This window comes from Rhinoderma darwinii, chromosome 3 (genome assembly GCF_050947455.1).
Source record: "Rhinoderma darwinii isolate aRhiDar2 chromosome 3, aRhiDar2.hap1, whole genome shotgun sequence".
Classification (NCBI taxonomy): Eukaryota; Metazoa; Chordata; class Amphibia; order Anura; family Rhinodermatidae; genus Rhinoderma; species Rhinoderma darwinii.
In genome coordinates this window covers 362,601,030-362,619,382 of record NC_134689.1, presented here as the reverse complement: position 1 = coordinate 362,619,382, position 18,353 = coordinate 362,601,030, and the positions used below count along the sequence as shown (strand labels likewise).

The window sequence follows — 18,353 nt, the reverse complement described above, 5'->3', positions numbered from 1 at the left end:
CACTAACAGGACATTTCTAATGCAGATGAAGGAAATCTTAATGGAGTGACAAAACCCTTTAAAAACTGAATACCTCTTAATATGTATTGGGACAAGTATCCAGTGAAGAACCTAGTCGAGCACTTTTAATCTTGAACTAAAACATGCTAATGGCTTTACTTTAAACCCTTGGTGACATCTCACATACAATTATGTTGCTGCTGCCAAGGGATTAGCGCATCGTCACATAACAGTACGTAACAGTGATGGAGCCGGCCCAGAAGCTGGGACAAGTACCCAGTGAAGAAGCCAGAAGAGCACTTATAATCTGGAACCATAACATGCCAATGGCTTTACTTTGAGACAGAGGAAAGGCAAACAATACAGATGGGCGTTAAAGCCACAATCCCTGGCTTAGGAGGCCAGTGCCTTATCCATTAGGCAACTGGGACTTGACTTTTTCTATAAGTGGTTGTTTTTCCAAAGCAATCAAACATTCACTTGTGACTGAGTGATCGAGAATGGTTTGTGTTCTACCGTTTGCTTTCTAGATCTGACAAAATCTTAACCACGTGCTTGCTTTTTGTAGACAAAGGAAAGAGGGTCCCTTGTCTTTTCATTATGATCACACACTTACAGGACTCTGCTAATAAAGATGAAGGAAAGCTTATTGGAGGGCCAAAACCTTTAAAAATACCTCTTAATATATATTGGGACAAGTATTTCAGTAAAGAAGCAAGTTGAGCACTTTTAATCTGGAACTAAAACATGCCAATGGCTTTTATTTAAGAAAGAGAAAAGGCAAACACCACAGATGGGACTCACCCTTAAAAACGGTATACCTCTTCCATGTATCCCCTTCAATTATGTTTATAGATCATGGGCCATGAGTAAGTTTGCTATTCCACTGGAGGTCTAAATAAAGCACAAGAAGGCAAGAAAGGAGTGCTCCAGGTGAGGCTCGAACTCACAACCTCGGCATTGCTCAACAGTTACTGCTTTATAAGTACCGTGCGCTGACCGATTGCGCCACTGGAGCTCTTACTGATGTCTGCACGCGTGTCCGTTTTCCACCGTGTGCTGACCGATTGCACCGCGGGATGAAGTGATTCCTCAAGCGTGTCTGTTTTCCATCAATTTTCAAAAACACGACAGCGTTTAAGATAGCGGTCAGTCAAGATACTGTGAGTAATAAGTCATTTACTTCTCTCTTATTAATATATAAAGAAGCATCAGTCCAGTGGATGAAGCCAGTTGAGCACTTTTAATCAGGAACTAAAACAGCAACAGCTTAACTTTAAGAAAGATGAAAGGTAAACACCCCAGATGGGACTTGAACCCACAATGCCTGGCTTAGGAGGCCAGTGCCTTATCCATTAGGCCACTGGGGCTGTAAATTTGCTCTGCGCCGTGGTTTTTTCTTTCCAAAGCAAGCAAACATTCACATGTGATGAGTGAGCGAGAAAGGTTTGTGTTGTACCGTTTGCTTTCCAAATCGGATAAAATCTTAACCGCATGCTTGTTTTTTTAAGAAAAGACTAGGTTCCCTTGTATTGTCGTTCTAATTGCACACTAACAGGACATTTCTAATGCAGATGAAGGAAATCTTAATGGAGTGACAAAACCCTTTAAAAACTGAATACCTCTTAATATGTATTGGGACAAGTATCCAGTGAAGAACCTAGTCGAGTACTTTTAATATTGAACTAAAACATGCTAATGGCTTTACTTTAAACCCTTGGTGACATCTCACATACAAGTATGTTGCTGCTGCCAAGGGATTAGCGCATCGTCACATAACAGTACATAACAGTGATGGAGCCGGCTCAGAAGCTGGGACAAGTACCCAGTGAAGAAGCCAGAAGAGCACTTATAATCTGGAACCATAACATGCCAATGGCTTTACTTTGAGACAGAGGAAAGGCAAATACCACAGATGGGTGTTAAAGCCACAATCCCTGGCTTAGGAGGCCAGTGCCTTATCCATTAGGCAACTGGGACTTGACTTTTTCTATAAGTGGTTGTTTTTCCAAAGCAATCAAACATTCACTTGTGACTGAGTGATCGAGAATGGTTTGTGTTCTACCGTTTGCTTTCTAGATCTGACAAAATCTTAACCACGTGCTTGCTTTTTGTAGACAAGGGAAAGAGGGTCCCTTGTCTTTTCATTATGATCACACACTTACAGGACTCTGCTAATAAAGATGAAGGAAAGCTTATTGGAGGGCCAAAACCTTTAAAAATACCTCTTAATATATATTGGGACAAATATCCAGTAAAGAAGCAAGTTGAGCACTTTTAATCTGGAACTAAAACATGCCAATGGCTTTTATTTAAGAAATAGAAAAGGCAAACACCACAGATGGGACTCACCCTTAAAAACGGTATACCTCTTCCATGTATCCCCTTCAATTATGTTTATAGATCATGGGCCATGAGTACGTTTGCTATTCCACTGGAGGTCTAAATAAAGCACAAGAAGGCAAGAAAGGACTGCTCCAGGTGAGGCTCGAACTCACAACCTCGGCATTGCTCAACAGTTACTGCTTTATAAGTACCGTGCGCTGACCGATTGCGCCACTGGAGCTCTTACTGATGTCTGCACGCGTGTCCGTTTTCCACCGTGTGCTGACCGATTGCACCGCGGGATGAAGTGATTCCTCAAGCGTGTCTGTTTTCCATCAATTTTCAAAAACACGACAGCGTTTAAGATAGCGGTCAGTCAAGATACTGTGAGTAATAAGTCATTTTCTTCTCTCTTATTAATATATAAAGAAGCATCAGTCCAGTGGATGAAGCCAGTTGAGCACTTTTAATCAGGAACTAAAACAGCAACAGCTTAACTTTAAGAAAGAAGAAAGGTAAACACCCCAGATGGGACTTGAACCCACAATCCCTGGCTTAGGAGGCCAGTGCCTTATCCATTAGGTCACTGGGGCTGTAAGCTTGCTCTGTGCCGTGGTTTTTTCTTTCCAAAGCAAGCAAACATTCACATGTGATGAGTGAGCGAGAAAGGTTTGTGTTGTACCGTTTGCTTTCCAAATCGGATAAAATCTTAACCGCATGCTTGTTTTTTTAAGAAAAGACTAGGTTCCCTTGTATTGTCGTTCTAATTGCACACTAACAGGACATTTCTAATGCAGATGAAGGAAATCTTAATGGAGTGACAAAACCCTTTAAAAACTGAATACCTCTTAATATGTATTGGGACAAGTATCCAGTGAAGAACCTAGTCGAGCACTTTTAATCTTGAACTAAAACATGCTAATGGCTTTACTTTAAACCCTTGGTGACATCTCACATACAATTATGTTGCTGCTGCCAAGGGATTAGCGCATCGTCACATAACAGTACGTAACAGTGATGGAGCCGGCTCAGAAGCTGGGACAAGTACCCAGTGAAGAAGCCAGAAGAGCACTTATAATCTGGAACCATAACATGCCAATGGCTTTACTTTGAGACAGAGGAAAGGCAAACAATACAGATGGGCGTTAAAGCCACAATCCCTGGCTTAGGAGGCCAGTGCCTTATCCATTAGGCAACTGGGACTTGACTTTTTCTATAAGTGGTTGTTTTTCCAAAGCAATCAAACATTCACTTGTGACTGAGTGATCGAGAATGGTTTGTGTTCTACCGTTTGCTTTCTAGATCTGACAAAATCTTAACCACGTGCTTGCTTTTTGTAGACAAGGGAAAGAGGGTCCCTTGTCTTTTCATTATGATCACACTCTTACAGGACTCTGCTAATAAAGATGAAGGAAAGCTTATTGGAGGGCCAAAACCTTTAAAAATACCTCTTAATATATATTGGGACAAGTATCCAGTAAAGAAGCAAGTTGAGCACTTTTAATCTGGAACTAAAATATGCCAATGGCTTTTATTTAAGAAAGAGAAAAGGCAAACACCACAGATGGGACTCACCCTTAAAAACGGTATACCTCTTCCATGTATCCCCTTCAATTATGTTTATAGATCATGGGCCATGAGTAAGTTTGCTATTCCACTGGAGGTCTAAATAAAGCACAAGAAGGCAAGAAAGGAGTGCTCCAGGTGAGGCTCGAACTCACAACCTCGGCATTGCTCAACAGTTAATGCTTTATAAGTACCGTGCGCTGACCGATTGCGCCACTGGAGCTCTTACTGATGGCTGCACGCGTGTCCGTTTTCCACCGTGTGCTGACCGATTGCACCGCGGGATGAAGTGATTCCTCAAGCGTGTCTGTTTTCCATCAATTTTCAAAAACACGACAGCGTTTAAGATAGCGGTCAGTCAAGATACTGTGAGTAATAAGTCATTTACTTCTCTCTTATTAATATATAAAGAAGCATCAGTCCAGTGGATGAAGCCAGTTGAGCACTTTTAATCAGGAACTAAAACAGCAACAGCTTAAATTTAAGAAAGATGAAAGGTAAACACCCCAGATGGGACTTGAACCCACAATACCTGGCTTAGGAGGCCAGTGCCTTATCCATTAGGCCACTGGGGCTGTAAATTTGCTCTGCGCCGTGGTTTTTTCTTTCCAAAGCAAGCAAACATTCACATGTGATGAGTGAGCGAGAAAGGTTTGTGTTGTACCGTTTGCTTTCCAAATCGGATAAAATCTTAACCGCATGCTTGTTTTTTTAAGAAAAGACTAGGTTCCCTTGTATTGTCGTTCTAATTGCACACTAACAGGACATTTCTAATGCAGATGAAGGAAATCTTAATGGAGTGACAAAACCCTTTAAAAACTGAATACCTCTTAATATGTATTGGGACAAGTATCCAGTGAAGAACCTAGTCGAGTACTTTTAATATTGAACTAAAACATGCTAATGGCTTTACTTTAAACCCTTGGTGACATCTCACATACAAGTATGTTGCTGCTGCCAAGGGATTAGCGCATCGTCACATAACAGTACATAACAGTGATGGAGCCGGCTCAGAAGCTGGGACAAGTACCCAGTGAAGAAGCCAGAAGAGCACTTATAATCTGGAACCATAACATGCCAATGGCTTTACTTTGAGACAGAGGAAAGGCAAATACCACAGATGGGTGTTAAAGCCACAATCCCTGGCTTAGGAGGCCAGTGCCTTATCCATTAGGCAACTGGGACTTGACTTTTTCTATAAGTGGTTGTTTTTCCAAAGCAATCAAACATTCACTTGTGACTGAGTGATCGAGAATGGTTTGTGTTCTACCGTTTGCTTTCTAGATCTGACAAAATCTTAACCACGTGCTTGCTTTTTGTAGACAAGGGAAAGAGGGTCCCTTGTCTTTTCATTATGATCACACACTTACAGGACTCTGCTAATAAAGATGAAGGAAAGCTTATTGGAGGGCCAAAACCTTTAAAAATACCTCTTAATATATATTGGGACAAATATCCAGTAAAGAAGCAAGTTGAGCACTTTTAATCTGGAACTAAAACATGCCAATGGCTTTTATTTAAGAAATAGAAAAGGCAAACACCACAGATGGGACTCACCCTTAAAAACGGTATACCTCTTCCATGTATCCCCTTCAATTATGTTTATAGATCATGGGCCATGAGTACGTTTGCTATTCCACTGGAGGTCTAAATAAAGCACAAGAAGGCAAGAAAGGACTGCTCCAGGTGAGGCTCGAACTCACAACCTCGGCATTGCTCAACAGTTACTGCTTTATAAGTACCGTGCGCTGACCGATTGCGCCACTGGAGCTCTTACTGATGTCTGCACGCGTGTCCGTTTTCCACCGTGTGCTGACCGATTGCACCGCGGGATGAAGTGATTCCTCAAGCGTGTCTGTTTTCCATCAATTTTCAAAAACACGACAGCGTTTAAGATAGCGGTCAGTCAAGATACTGTGAGTAATAAGTCATTTTCTTCTCTCTTATTAATATATAAAGAAGCATCAGTCCAGTGGATGAAGCCAGTTGAGCACTTTTAATCAGGAACTAAAACAGCAACAGCTTAACTTTAAGAAAGAAGAAAGGTAAACACCCCAGATGGGACTTGAACCCACAATCCCTGGCTTAGGAGGCCAGTGCCTTATCCATTAGGTCACTGGGGCTGTAAGCTTGCTCTGTGCCGTGGTTTTTTCTTTCCAAAGCAAGCAAACATTCACATGTGATGAGTGAGCGAGAAAGGTTTGTGTTGTACCGTTTGCTTTCCAAATCGGATAAAATCTTAACCGCATGCTTGTTTTTTTAAGAAAAGACTAGGTTCCCTTGTATTGTCGTTCTAATTGCACACTAACAGGACATTTCTAATGCAGATGAAGGAAATCTTAATGGAGTGACAAAACCCTTTAAAAACTGAATACCTCTTAATATGTATTGGGACAAGTATCCAGTGAAGAACCTAGTCGAGCACTTTTAATCTTGAACTAAAACATGCTAATGGCTTTACTTTAAACCCTTGGTGACATCTCACATACAATTATGTTGCTGCTGCCAAGGGATTAGCGCATCGTCACATAACAGTACGTAACAGTGATGGAGCCGGCTCAGAAGCTGGGACAAGTACCCAGTGAAGAAGCCAGAAGAGCACTTATAATCTGGAACCATAACATGCCAATGGCTTTACTTTGAGACAGAGGAAAGGCAAACAATACAGATGGGCGTTAAAGCCACAATCCCTGGCTTAGGAGGCCAGTGCCTTATCCATTAGGCAACTGGGACTTGACTTTTTCTATAAGTGGTTGTTTTTCCAAAGCAATCAAACATTCACTTGTGACTGAGTGATCGAGAATGGTTTGTGTTCTACCGTTTGCTTTCTAGATCTGACAAAATCTTAACCACGTGCTTGCTTTTTGTAGACAAGGGAAAGAGGGTCCCTTGTCTTTTCATTATGATCACACACTTACAGGACTCTGCTAATAAAGATGAAGGAAAGCTTATTGGAGGGCCAAAACCTTTAAAAATACCTCTTAATATATATTGGGACAAGTATCCAGTAAAGAAGCAAGTTGAGCACTTTTAATCTGGAACTAAAACATGCCAATGGCTTTTATTTAAGAAAGAGAAAAGGCAAACACCACAGATGGGACTCACCCTTAAAAACGGTATACCTCTTCCATGTATCCCCTTCAATTATGTTTATAGATCATGGGCCATGAGTAAGTTTGCTATTCCACTGCAGGTCTAAATAAAGCACAAGAAGGCAAGAAAGGAGTGCTCCATGTGAGGCTCGAACTCACAACCTCGGCATTGCTCAACAGTTACTGCTTTATAAGTACCGTGAACTGACCGATTGCGCCACTGGAGCTCTTTTAGACGTCTGCACGCGTGTCCGTTTTCCACCGTGTGCTGACCGATTGCCCCGCGGGATGAAGTGATTCCTCAAGCGTGTCTGTTTTCCATCAATTTTCAAAAACACGACAGCGTTTAAGATCGCGGTCAGTCAAGATACTGTGAGTAATAAGTCATTTACTTCTCTCTTATTAATATATAAAGAAGCATCAGTCCAGTGGATGAAGCCAGTTGAGCACTTTTAATCAGGAACTAAAACAGCAACAGCTTAACTTTAAGAAAGATGAAAGGTAAACACCCCAGATGGGACTTGAACCCACAATCCCTGGCTTAGGAGGCCAGTGCCTTATCCATTAGGCCACTGGGGTTGTAAACTTGCGCTGCGCCGTGGTTTTTTCTTTCCAAAGCAAGCAAACATTCACATGTGATGAGTGAGCGAGAAAGGTTTGTGTTGTACCATTTGCTTTCCAAATCGGATAAAATCTTAACCGCATGCTTGTTTTTTTAAGAAAAGACTAGGTTCCCTTGTATTGTCGTTCTAATTGCACACTAACAGGACATTTCTAATGCAGATGAAGGAAATCTTAATGGAGTGACAAAACCCTTTAAAAACTGAATACCTCTTAATATGTATTGGGACAAGTATCCAGTGAAGAACCTAGTCGAGCACTTTTAATCTTGAATTAAAACATGCTAATGGCTTTACTTTAAACCCTTGGCGACATCTCATATACAGTTATGTTGCTGCTGCCAAGGGATTAGCGCATCGTCACATAACAGTACGTAACAGTGATGGAGCCGGCCCAGAAGCTGGGACAAGTACCCAGTGAAGATGCCAGAAGAGCACTTATAATCTGGAACCATAACATGCCAATGGCTTTACTTTGAGACAGAGGAAAGGCAAACAATACAGATGGGCGTTAAAGCCACAATCCCTGGCTTAGGAGGCCAGTGCCTTATCCATTAGGCAACTGGGACTTGACTTTTTCTATAAGTGGTTGTTTTTTCAAAGCAATCAAACATTCACTTGTGACTGAGTGATCGAGAATGGTTTGTGTTCTACCGTTTGCTTTCTAGATCTGACAAAATCTTAACCACGTGCTTGCTTTTTGTAGACAAGGGAAAGAGGGTCCCTTGTCTTTTCAATATGATCACACACTTACAGGACTCTGCTAATAAAGATGAAGGAAAGCTTATTGGAGGGCCAAAACCTTTAAAAATACCTCTTAATATATATTGGGACAAGTATCCAGTAAAGAAGCAAGTTGAGCACTTTTAATCTGGAACTAAAACATGCCAATGGCTTTTATTTAAGAAAGAGAAAAGGCAAACACCACAGATGGGACTCACCCTTAAAAACGGTATACCTCTTCCATGTATCCCCTTCAATTATGTTTATAGATCATGGGCCATGAGTAAGTTTGCTATTCCACTGGAGGTCTAAATAAAGCACAAGAAGGCAAGAAAGGAGTGCTCCAGGTGAGGCTCGAACTCACAACCTCGGCATTGCTCAACAGTTACTGTTTTATAAGTACCGTGCGCTGACCGATTGCGCCACTGGAGCTCTTACTGATGTCTGCACGCGTGTCCGTTTTCCACCGTGTGCTGACCGATTGCACCGCGGGATGAAGTGATTCCTCAAGCGTGTCTGTTTTCCATGAATTTTCAAAAACACGACAGCGTTTAAGATAGCGGTCAGTCAAGATACTGTGAGTAATAAGTCATTTACTTCTCTCTGATTAATATATAAAGAAGCATCAGTCCAGTGGATGAAGCCAGTTGAGCACTTTTAATCAGGAACTAAAACAGCAACAGCTTAACTTTAAGAAAGATGAAAGGTAAACACCCCAGATGGGACTTGAACCCACAATCCCTGGCCTAGGAGGCCAGTGCCTTATCCATTAGGCCACTGGGGCTGTAAACTTGCTCTGCGCCGTGGTTTTTTCTTTCCAAAGCAAGCAAACATTCACATGTGATGAGTGAGCGAGAAAGGTTTGTGTTGTACCGTTTGCTTTCCAAATCGGATAAAATCTTAACCGCATGTTTGTTTTTTTAAGAAAAGACTAGGTTCCCTTGTATTGTCGTTCTAATTGCACACTAACAGGACATTTCTAATGCAGATGAAGGAAATCCTAATGGAGTGACAAAACCCTTTAAAAACTGAATACCTCTTAATATGTAAATAGGCACTCTTGGGCTCAATAAAATTGAATAATTATTTTATTTCTTGACTCCAGATAATACCGGAAAGAGTAAATTTATACATATACAAAAAACAATTTAAAAAGAGAAATCTCCTGGCCAGGGAAAGAACATACGAGTATTATTCAAAACACAAGTAGTATAACCTAATAATTGTGTGACATAATGTATGTGTTTCAAACCATTTTACAAAAGAGTTTCCAATAGGAAAACCGCCATGATATGTTCACACCTGCGGTTTCCAAACATATATTCAATGTGTATCAGAAATACCAAGAAACCTGTTTAGAACAATGGTTAATCATATAACATGTAATAAGCCTTCAGAATATAGGTAATATTACAAGAAAAATATAAAGTATGATATATATATGTACCACACATTAACAAGACGATTTCTTGAAACACCGCTAGACTGTATTCACATTTGCGGTTTCCAACCATATATGTATTAGGTATAATAATGTTACCAAAGGACCTTTTGACAGTAACTATTGATGTTATAATATACAATAGACCCTTCGAGACAAGATTGATATTACCAAATGGATATATAACATGATGTATATGTTATACAATTATACAATTGAATTTCAAAATGGAAAACCGCTGGACTGTATTCACACCTGCGGTTTCCAACCATATATGTATTATGTATCCAAATATTGCCCAAGGGCCTGTTCGAGGTTACTGTTAGTGATATTAATAAGGAAGATATTTTCTACCTACATATGTAATATGATTTGGCTCTCAACAATAAAAATGGCCTCATTAATTGAATAAATGTGGTTATAAGCACGTTTTTTTCACTCTCATCGAGTAGATGGATAATTCCAATTCAAAGCTGATCACAATAGGAAGTCTCTTTCCCAGACCCACGAGTCTGTATGTAGCTCTCAGGCAGTTGAATGTTCGAAGAAAAAAACTTTTTGATATTATAAGCTTTTCAATGGATTTTTACCTTCACCTCCGACATCCAATAAGTGCCAGGAAGACCATGCAAGGAGATAATTTACTCCGATGTAGAAAGTATAGTAGATCTCCTCAGGAGGAAAATTCACCTGTATGGTCACACAATTGATTTAAAAACAGCCACGACTCCACAATTACTTCTCTTGGCGCCTTCCTCTATAGATCCATGCTGGTAACAACCATTGTACTCACTGGGATAGAAGCCCAGAAATGCAGGATCATGCACTGAAATTTCAGACGAAAAGAAGGCACTCCAAGAGGAACAGACCAAGCCGGGCAGAATCGCACGCCGGCAGCCGAATAGGTAATGGTTCCAACGTATGTTCCTTTCCACAGAAGGTCTTCAAAACTGGACAGGTATTCTCTGGGCAGGGTTAGGACGTCACTACCCGCCCCATTGATTAACACAGCTGACGCGTTTCATCCCTGAACGGGATTTCTTCAGAGCAGTTTGACAATTACTACCAATCACACTATATTTATATAGTGTCCCAACTTCATTCATTGGTTCCATAATCAAAAACATAATGTTTCACATAAAGATCTTGTGGATATTATATATTTAACTCTTGCATGAAATGCCGCCATGATGTATATCTCTCAATTTAAATAACAGACAAAAGAATTTATATATTCAAACCAGCAATTAGAATATCCAAAAGATCAAAATACATAGAAAATATTTAATATTTATCCGGAGGAGGGTAATCAGTGATGTGTCTCTACTTGGTCAAAAATGAGATCAATCGTTAAATTTAAATACCATTACTGCCTAGATTTTATTAATAAAATTAAATCTTCCGCTAATACGGTTAGCCATTACTGTACAGACTTTACGATGGATTTATGGAGGAAAATATTTTTTCTACATCAAAAGGAGATCCCCCATTGTAACGGAAGATGAAACCTGTTCAGTTCTTTCAGCACATGTATGTATATGAACTATATTCAACAATACAAGAAAGTATATGAGATACAGATGATACCTTAGGGGAGGCAGGGACGGAGAACTATTACCAGTTAAGGCATCAGTACCCGGGTCCCCACCGCCCCCAAAGCAGAATCAATCCCAATACAATAAATCTAAGTGTGTAAATTTAACTATTGAATTACATCACATTGAATATATGCATAAAAAGAGCTATGATGACTAACAGGAGCCATCCCACCCATTTGAGATTTTTTATCCAATAGATTGATCATTTTATATTGGGAATAATGTTACCCACAATCATACTAATAAAGGAAGATTATAATTGGATAAAAGATATATAAGTTATCCAGATGAAGAGGCAATTTAGGGTTAAACTTTCAGATTTCAATAACAGGACCAGAGATTTTTATATTAAATTCAAAAAGATTTTTTTCCCAAGAATTTCACAAACAATTATCCTAGATCATCCTCCAAAGGTAACATAGAGAGGATTCCTTTCTTTTAATCCAACATTTTTTTATATCAAAGATAATATATATATAGAACCAACTGATTCCAAAGTACTAAAAATTGGGGAAGATATGGAGCAATCTTTCAGACCCCAACCGTTTAAAGGAACATGTTAAATTTAATTTCATTATTCAATCCCCAAGGATTCAAAGTTTTTAATGTATAAATCCACATAGTTTCCTTCTGAAGGAGTATTCGATTGAGATCACCTCCCCTTCTATCTTGAGATAATTGATAAATCCCCATAAATTTTAAGCCAGTTGGAGATTGAGCATGGTACGTTTTAAAATGTGCAGCTAGAGGATTAGCCATTTCACCCTTGTTGATATCTCTAATATGTTCACTGATGCGAACCTGTAGTTCACGTTTCGTTTTCCCAATATATTGTTTCCCACATGGGCAAGTAATAGAGTAAACGACCATGGTTGAGCGACAATTAATAAAGTTATAAACTTTAAATTCCCTTTTATGTTCACTATCCAGAAATTTGTCTGATTTTAAGACATACTTACAGCATTTACAAGAGCCACACATGAACATTCCTTTGGGACGTTTCTGTAACCATTTCTCATTATTTGGGGTCCTTCTCTTAAACTCAGAACTCACCAGCAAATTCCTCAAAGTAGGGGCCTTTCTTGGAACCATACTCGGTATGTTCCCTACTATTGAATTAATTCTTTTATCCAAAGTTAAGTGTGGCCAGTTTTTAATCATCAGATTCCGAAGTATGTTCCAATGGGACCCATACCTTGAAATGAATCTAACTCTATCATCACTATTATCCTTTTTGACTCTTTTAAGAATTTCCTCTCTATTATGCATAGATGCTCTATTGTATCCTTTCTTGATCATTTTCTTGGAATAACCCCTATCTTCAAAGCGAGATGATAAATCTTGCGCTTCGCTTTTAAAGTCCCTGAAATCCGTACAATTACGACGAATTCGAAGGAATTCACTAATCGGAATCCCCTTAATTTGAGATGGAAAATGATGGCTGGTTGCTGCCAAGAGGGTATTACCAGATGTCGGTTTCCGATATGTGGTCGTTTTTAATTTATTTCCTTCTCTATGGATATTAAGATCTAAAAAGCTAATATGATCTTTGTTATGAGAGAAAGTCAGAAGAATATTAAGTTCATTGGAGTTTAAATCACCAATAAAACTTTCAAGTGAGTCCAAGGGTCCCTTCCAGCACAAGAGAACATCGTCCATGTATCTCAGCCAAACGGATGCACATTTTCTGAAAAGAGGATGAGGATATACTATGAACTCCTCCCACCAGCCCAAGTGCAAGCAGGCATATGATGGTGCACAGGAGGATCCCATAGCCGTTCCACGAACTTGACGATAAAATTTACCATCAAAAGAGAAACAGTTATAATTCAAAACGAATTCCAACATTTCAATAATAAATTCATTTTGATGGGCCCAGTCTCCTCCCCTCCTCTCCAGAAAATGCGCAGCCGCCTTAAGGCCAACATTATGTGGGATGGAAGTATACAAAGACTCCACATCCAATCCTACCAGGATAAAGTCTTCCTCAAAATTCAAATTATTGATTTTATTAAGAAGATCCCCCGTATCCAATACAAAAGATGGAAGTGTACGCACAAAAGGTTTCAATTTTTCATCAATATATTTGCCAAGATGATCTGTTGGGCCATCACACCCTGAAATAATAGGTCTACCTGGGGGTGTATTCCTATTTTTGTGTACCTTAGGGAGTACATATATTGTAGGCATACGGGGTTCTCTTACCTCTAAAAATTGGAACTCATTTTTGTTTATTAGGCCCTCATCCAATGCAAAAGTCAATTTTCTATTCAAAGTTCCCATTATGTTATCCAGTGGATTATCATTCAAAAGGGAATATGTATCCGTCTCCAATTGTCTTCTAATTTCACCGACATAGTCATCCTCTCTGAGGAGGACAACATTCCCACCCTTGTCACTGGGCTTTATTACAATGTTCTCAATATTTTGTAGTTCTTTTAGGGCTTTTCGTTCCCTTTCAGTTAGGTTGTCCTCACACAGAAAGGAGGACCAGTCGATGACACTTATATCTCTAAGCATGGCCTCCAAAAATGCATGTGTATATCTGTTAGAGTGTATACTAGGCATAGTACTACTTTTTTTACGCAAACCCGTGAACTCTGGGATAATCTCCGCACGGTCCTCTCTAGGAATATCTATATTCTCCAATAGGTTACCTTCCTCCCATAATTCATTTAAATCCGCTAGGGTGTCTAAATCAGACATTTCCAAATCTATTTCTCTCTGTGATTCTAACATAACATTCTCATTTTGAATATTCCTCTCATTTTTTTCCCCATGCCAAAGTCTCAAAAGAATCTTTCTAAGAAAAAGGTGAAGATCTTTACATATTTCAAATTCCTTACCAGGGGTAACTGGTGAAAAACCCAAACCACGATTTAATAAAGATATATGGTGTGTTGATAGAGGGAAGTCTGTTAGATTAATTATATTATTCAGATTATTATCTATCTTCCCCTGCGTTGTCTTGTATTGGGTCCTCCTTTTTTCTCTACTATTCTTTCCTCTCCGAATTTTCCTCTGTTTCTGTCCCCTAAAAAAGAAACCTTGGATTGTGATTCCTCAACTCTAACGTGTTTACCCATCTCATTGTCACTAGATAGGTCACTTGTAGTTTCCCCATCTGTTGACATAAAGGTATTTCTTCTCACCCTTACTCTATTCCTATTCTGTCTTTCTCTATTTTTTGTAAAGGAGAAGATTTGTTTCTGTTCAAAATCAGAAGTATCCCTTTGGAACTTTCTCCTTTTTCGTACTGATATTTCACGAAGTTCCACTTCTACCTCCTTCTTAAGACTATTATTTAATTTTTCAAATTCCTGATCCTTACAAAAAATATCCAATTTTTTGACACTCTCCTCAATTTCCATATTGAGCAAACTAAGCATATTTTTCTCCTCTTCTATTAGTAACTCCATCAAATTCATTGAATGCCTCAGACACTCATCATCCCATTTTTCTAAAAATGCTTCGCTCTTAAAATGTGATGCAGGTGTTGTACGTCTGCGTAGGCCTCTTGGGACAATTTTGGACAGCCTATATGCCTCTAAACTCTGAATATCCCACTTCCGTCTCAAATGGCTCAAGATAAGTCTCCGATGATTTTTAAATAAACCATATATATCTCCTCCAATATCCTCTGCACCTCTATTCATTTCACAATTCAGAAGTGCCGCAATCTGTGCATCAACCTCCAAATCCAGACAGTAGGCCATGATCAGGACACACCACTGATACCCTCACAAATCAAGAAAGAAAATATTTTCTATTTTTCTTAAAAAAAGGTATATAGACAAAAACAGGAAGGAAAACACCCTCCAAAAATATGATATAAAGAAAAACAGATGTGGTTTTTACAAACCATACCTAAAGAACCCAAAATTGCAATATAATATAGCACGGTGCCATTCCTGATATGAATTAAATAGAAAAGAAAAAAGAAAAAAGAGATTCAGAAATGTAAATAGGCACTCTTGGGCTCAATAAAATTGAATAATTATTTTATTTCTTGACTCCAGATAATACCGGAAAGAGTAAATTTATACATATACAAAAAACAATTTAAAAAGAGAAATCTCCTGGCCAGGGAAAGAACATACGAGTATTATTCAAAACACAAGTAGTATAACCTAATAATTGTGTGACATAATGTATGTGTTTCAAACCATTTTACAAAAGAGTTTCCAATAGGAAAACCGCCATGATATGTTCACACCTGCGGTTTCCAAACATATATTCAATGTGTATCAGAAATACCAAGAAACCTGTTTAGAACAATGGTTAATCATATAACATGTAATAAGCCTTCAGAATATAGGTAATATTACAAGAAAAATATAAAGTATGATATATATATGTACCACACATTAACAAGACGATTTCTTGAAACACCGCTAGACTGTATTCACATTTGCGGTTTCCAACCATATATGTATTAGGTATAATAATGTTACCAAAGGACCTTTTGACAGTAACTATTGATGTTATAATATACAATAGACCCTTCGAGACAAGATTGATATTACCAAATGGATATATAACATGATGTATATGTTATACAATTATACAATTGAATTTCAAAATGGAAAACCGCTGGACTGTATTCACACCTGCGGTTTCCAACCATATATGTATTATGTATCCAAATATTGCCCAAGGGCCTGTTCGAGGTTACTGTTAGTGATATTAATAAGGAAGATATTTTCTACCTACATATGTAATATGATTTGGCTCTCAACAATAAAAATGGCCTCATTAATTGAATAAATGTGGTTATAAGCACGTTTTTTTCACTCTCATCGAGTAGATGGATAATTCCAATTCAAAGCTGATCACAATAGGAAGTCTCTTTCCCAGACCCACGAGTCTGTATGTAGCTCTCAGGCAGTTGAATGTTCGAAGAAAAAAACTTTTTGATATTATAAGCTTTTCAATGGATTTTTACCTTCACCTCCGACATCCAATAAGTGCCAGGAAGACCATGCAAGGAGATAATTTACTCCGATGTAGAAAGTATAGTAGATCTCCTCAGGAGGAAAATTCACCTGTATGGTCACACAATTGATTTAAAAACAGCCACGACTCCACAATTACTTCTCTTGGCGCCTTCCTCTATAGATCCATGCTGGTAACAACCATTGTACTCACTGGGATAGAAGCCCAGAAATGCAGGATCATGCACTGAAATTTCAGACGAAAAGAAGGCACTCCAAGAGGAACAGACCAAGCCGGGCAGAATCGCACGCCGGCAGCCGAATAGGTAATGGTTCCAACGTATGTTCCTTTCCACAGAAGGTCTTCAAAACTGGACAGGTATTCTCTGGGCAGGGTTAGGACGTCACTACCCGCCCCATTGATTAACACAGCTGACGCGTTTCATCCCTGAACGGGATTTCTTCAGAGCAGTTTGACAATTACTACCAATCACACTATATTTATATAGTGTCCCAACTTCATTCATTGGTTCCATAATCAAAAACATAATGTTTCACATAAAGATCTTGTGGATATTATATATTTAACTCTTGCATGAAATGCCGCCATGATGTATATCTCTCAATTTAAATAACAGACAAAAGAATTTATATATTCAAACCAGCAATTAGAATATCCAAAAGATCAAAATACATAGAAAATATTTAATATTTATCCGGAGGAGGGTAATCAGTGATGTGTCTCTACTTGGTCAAAAATGAGATCAATCGTTAAATTTAAATACCATTACTGCCTAGATTTTATTAATAAAATTAAATCTTCCGCTAATACGGTTAGCCATTACTGTACAGACTTTACGATGGATTTATGGAGGAAAATATTTTTTCTACATCAAAAGGAGATCCCCCATTGTAACGGAAGATGAAACCTGTTCAGTTCTTTCAGCACATGTATGTATATGAACTATATTCAACAATACAAGAAAGTATATGAGATACAGATGATACCTTAGGGGAGGCAGGGACGGAGAACTATTACCAGTTAAGGCATCAGTACCCGGGTCCCCACCGCCCCCAAAGCAGAATCAATCCCAATACAATAAATCTAAGTGTGTAAATTTAACTATTGAATTACATCACATTGAATATATGCATAAAAAGAGCTATGATGACTAACAGGAGCCATCCCACCCATTTGAGATTTTTTATCCAATAGATTGATCATTTTATATTGGGAATAATGTTACCCACAATCATACTAATAAAGGAAGATTATAATTGGATAAAAGATATATAAGTTATCCAGATGAAGAGGCAATTTAGGGTTAAACTTTCAGATTTCAATAACAGGACCAGAGATTTTTATATTAAATTCAAAAAGATTTTTTTCCCAAGAATTTCACAAACAATTATCCTAGATCATCCTCCAAAGGTAACATAGAGAGGATTCCTTTCTTTTAATCCAACATTTTTTTATATCAAAGATAATATATATATAGAACCAACTGATTCCAAAGTACTAAAAATTGGGGAAGATATGGAGCAATCTTTCAGACCCCAACCGTTTAAAGGAACATGTTAAATTTAATTTCATTATTCAATCCCCAAGGATTCAAAGTTTTTAATGTATAAATCCACATAGTTTCCTTCTGAAGGAGTATTCGATTGAGATCACCTCCCCTTCTATCTTGAGATAATTGATAAATCCCCATAAATTTTAAGCCAGTTGGAGATTGAGCATGGTACGTTTTAAAATGTGCAGCTAGAGGATTAGCCATTTCACCCTTGTTGATATCTCTAATATGTTCACTGATGCGAACCTGTAGTTCACGTTTCGTTTTCCCAATATATTGTTTCCCACATGGGCAAGTAATAGAGTAAACGACCATGGTTGAGCGACAATTAATAAAGTTATAAACTTTAAATTCCCTTTTATGTTCACTATCCAGAAATTTGTCTGATTTTAAGACATACTTACAGCATTTACAAGAGCCACACATGAACATTCCTTTGGGACGTTTCTGTAACCATTTCTCATTATTTGGGGTCCTTCT

The 18,353-nt window shown here is 38.5% G+C and overlaps 11 non-coding genes across 11 annotated transcripts; all 11 read right to left on the bottom strand.

The window, feature by feature from the left end:
• Positions 1–925: 925 nt before the first annotated feature.
• TRNAI-UAU (transfer RNA isoleucine (anticodon UAU)) lies at positions 926–1,018 on the bottom strand. The gene is given in 2 exon segments: positions 926–961; positions 981–1,018. It is a non-coding gene; the product is annotated as a tRNA-Ile (tRNA).
• Positions 1,019–1,297: 279 nt separating this feature from the next.
• On the bottom strand, positions 1,298–1,370 carry TRNAR-CCU (transfer RNA arginine (anticodon CCU)). The gene has a single exon. It is a non-coding gene; the product is annotated as a tRNA-Arg (tRNA).
• A 1,103-nt stretch (positions 1,371–2,473) lies between these two features.
• On the bottom strand, positions 2,474–2,566 carry TRNAI-UAU (transfer RNA isoleucine (anticodon UAU)). Its single transcript is given in 2 exon segments — positions 2,474–2,509; positions 2,529–2,566. It is a non-coding gene; the product is annotated as a tRNA-Ile (tRNA).
• Positions 2,567–2,845: 279 nt separating this feature from the next.
• Positions 2,846–2,918, bottom strand: TRNAR-CCU (transfer RNA arginine (anticodon CCU)). The gene has a single exon. It is a non-coding gene; the product is annotated as a tRNA-Arg (tRNA).
• Positions 2,919–4,021: 1,103 nt separating this feature from the next.
• On the bottom strand, positions 4,022–4,114 carry TRNAI-UAU (transfer RNA isoleucine (anticodon UAU)). The gene is given in 2 exon segments: positions 4,022–4,057; positions 4,077–4,114. It is a non-coding gene; the product is annotated as a tRNA-Ile (tRNA).
• A 279-nt stretch (positions 4,115–4,393) lies between these two features.
• TRNAR-CCU (transfer RNA arginine (anticodon CCU)) lies at positions 4,394–4,466 on the bottom strand. The gene has a single exon. It is a non-coding gene; the product is annotated as a tRNA-Arg (tRNA).
• A 1,103-nt stretch (positions 4,467–5,569) lies between these two features.
• TRNAI-UAU (transfer RNA isoleucine (anticodon UAU)) lies at positions 5,570–5,662 on the bottom strand. The gene is given in 2 exon segments: positions 5,570–5,605; positions 5,625–5,662. It is a non-coding gene; the product is annotated as a tRNA-Ile (tRNA).
• Positions 5,663–5,941: 279 nt separating this feature from the next.
• TRNAR-CCU (transfer RNA arginine (anticodon CCU)) lies at positions 5,942–6,014 on the bottom strand. The gene has a single exon. It is a non-coding gene; the product is annotated as a tRNA-Arg (tRNA).
• Positions 6,015–7,489: 1,475 nt separating this feature from the next.
• On the bottom strand, positions 7,490–7,562 carry TRNAR-CCU (transfer RNA arginine (anticodon CCU)). Its single transcript has one exon. It is a non-coding gene; the product is annotated as a tRNA-Arg (tRNA).
• Positions 7,563–8,665: 1,103 nt separating this feature from the next.
• Positions 8,666–8,758, bottom strand: TRNAI-UAU (transfer RNA isoleucine (anticodon UAU)). The gene is given in 2 exon segments: positions 8,666–8,701; positions 8,721–8,758. It is a non-coding gene; the product is annotated as a tRNA-Ile (tRNA).
• A 279-nt stretch (positions 8,759–9,037) lies between these two features.
• TRNAR-CCU (transfer RNA arginine (anticodon CCU)) lies at positions 9,038–9,110 on the bottom strand. The gene has a single exon. It is a non-coding gene; the product is annotated as a tRNA-Arg (tRNA).
• Positions 9,111–18,353: the final 9,243 nt, after the last annotated feature.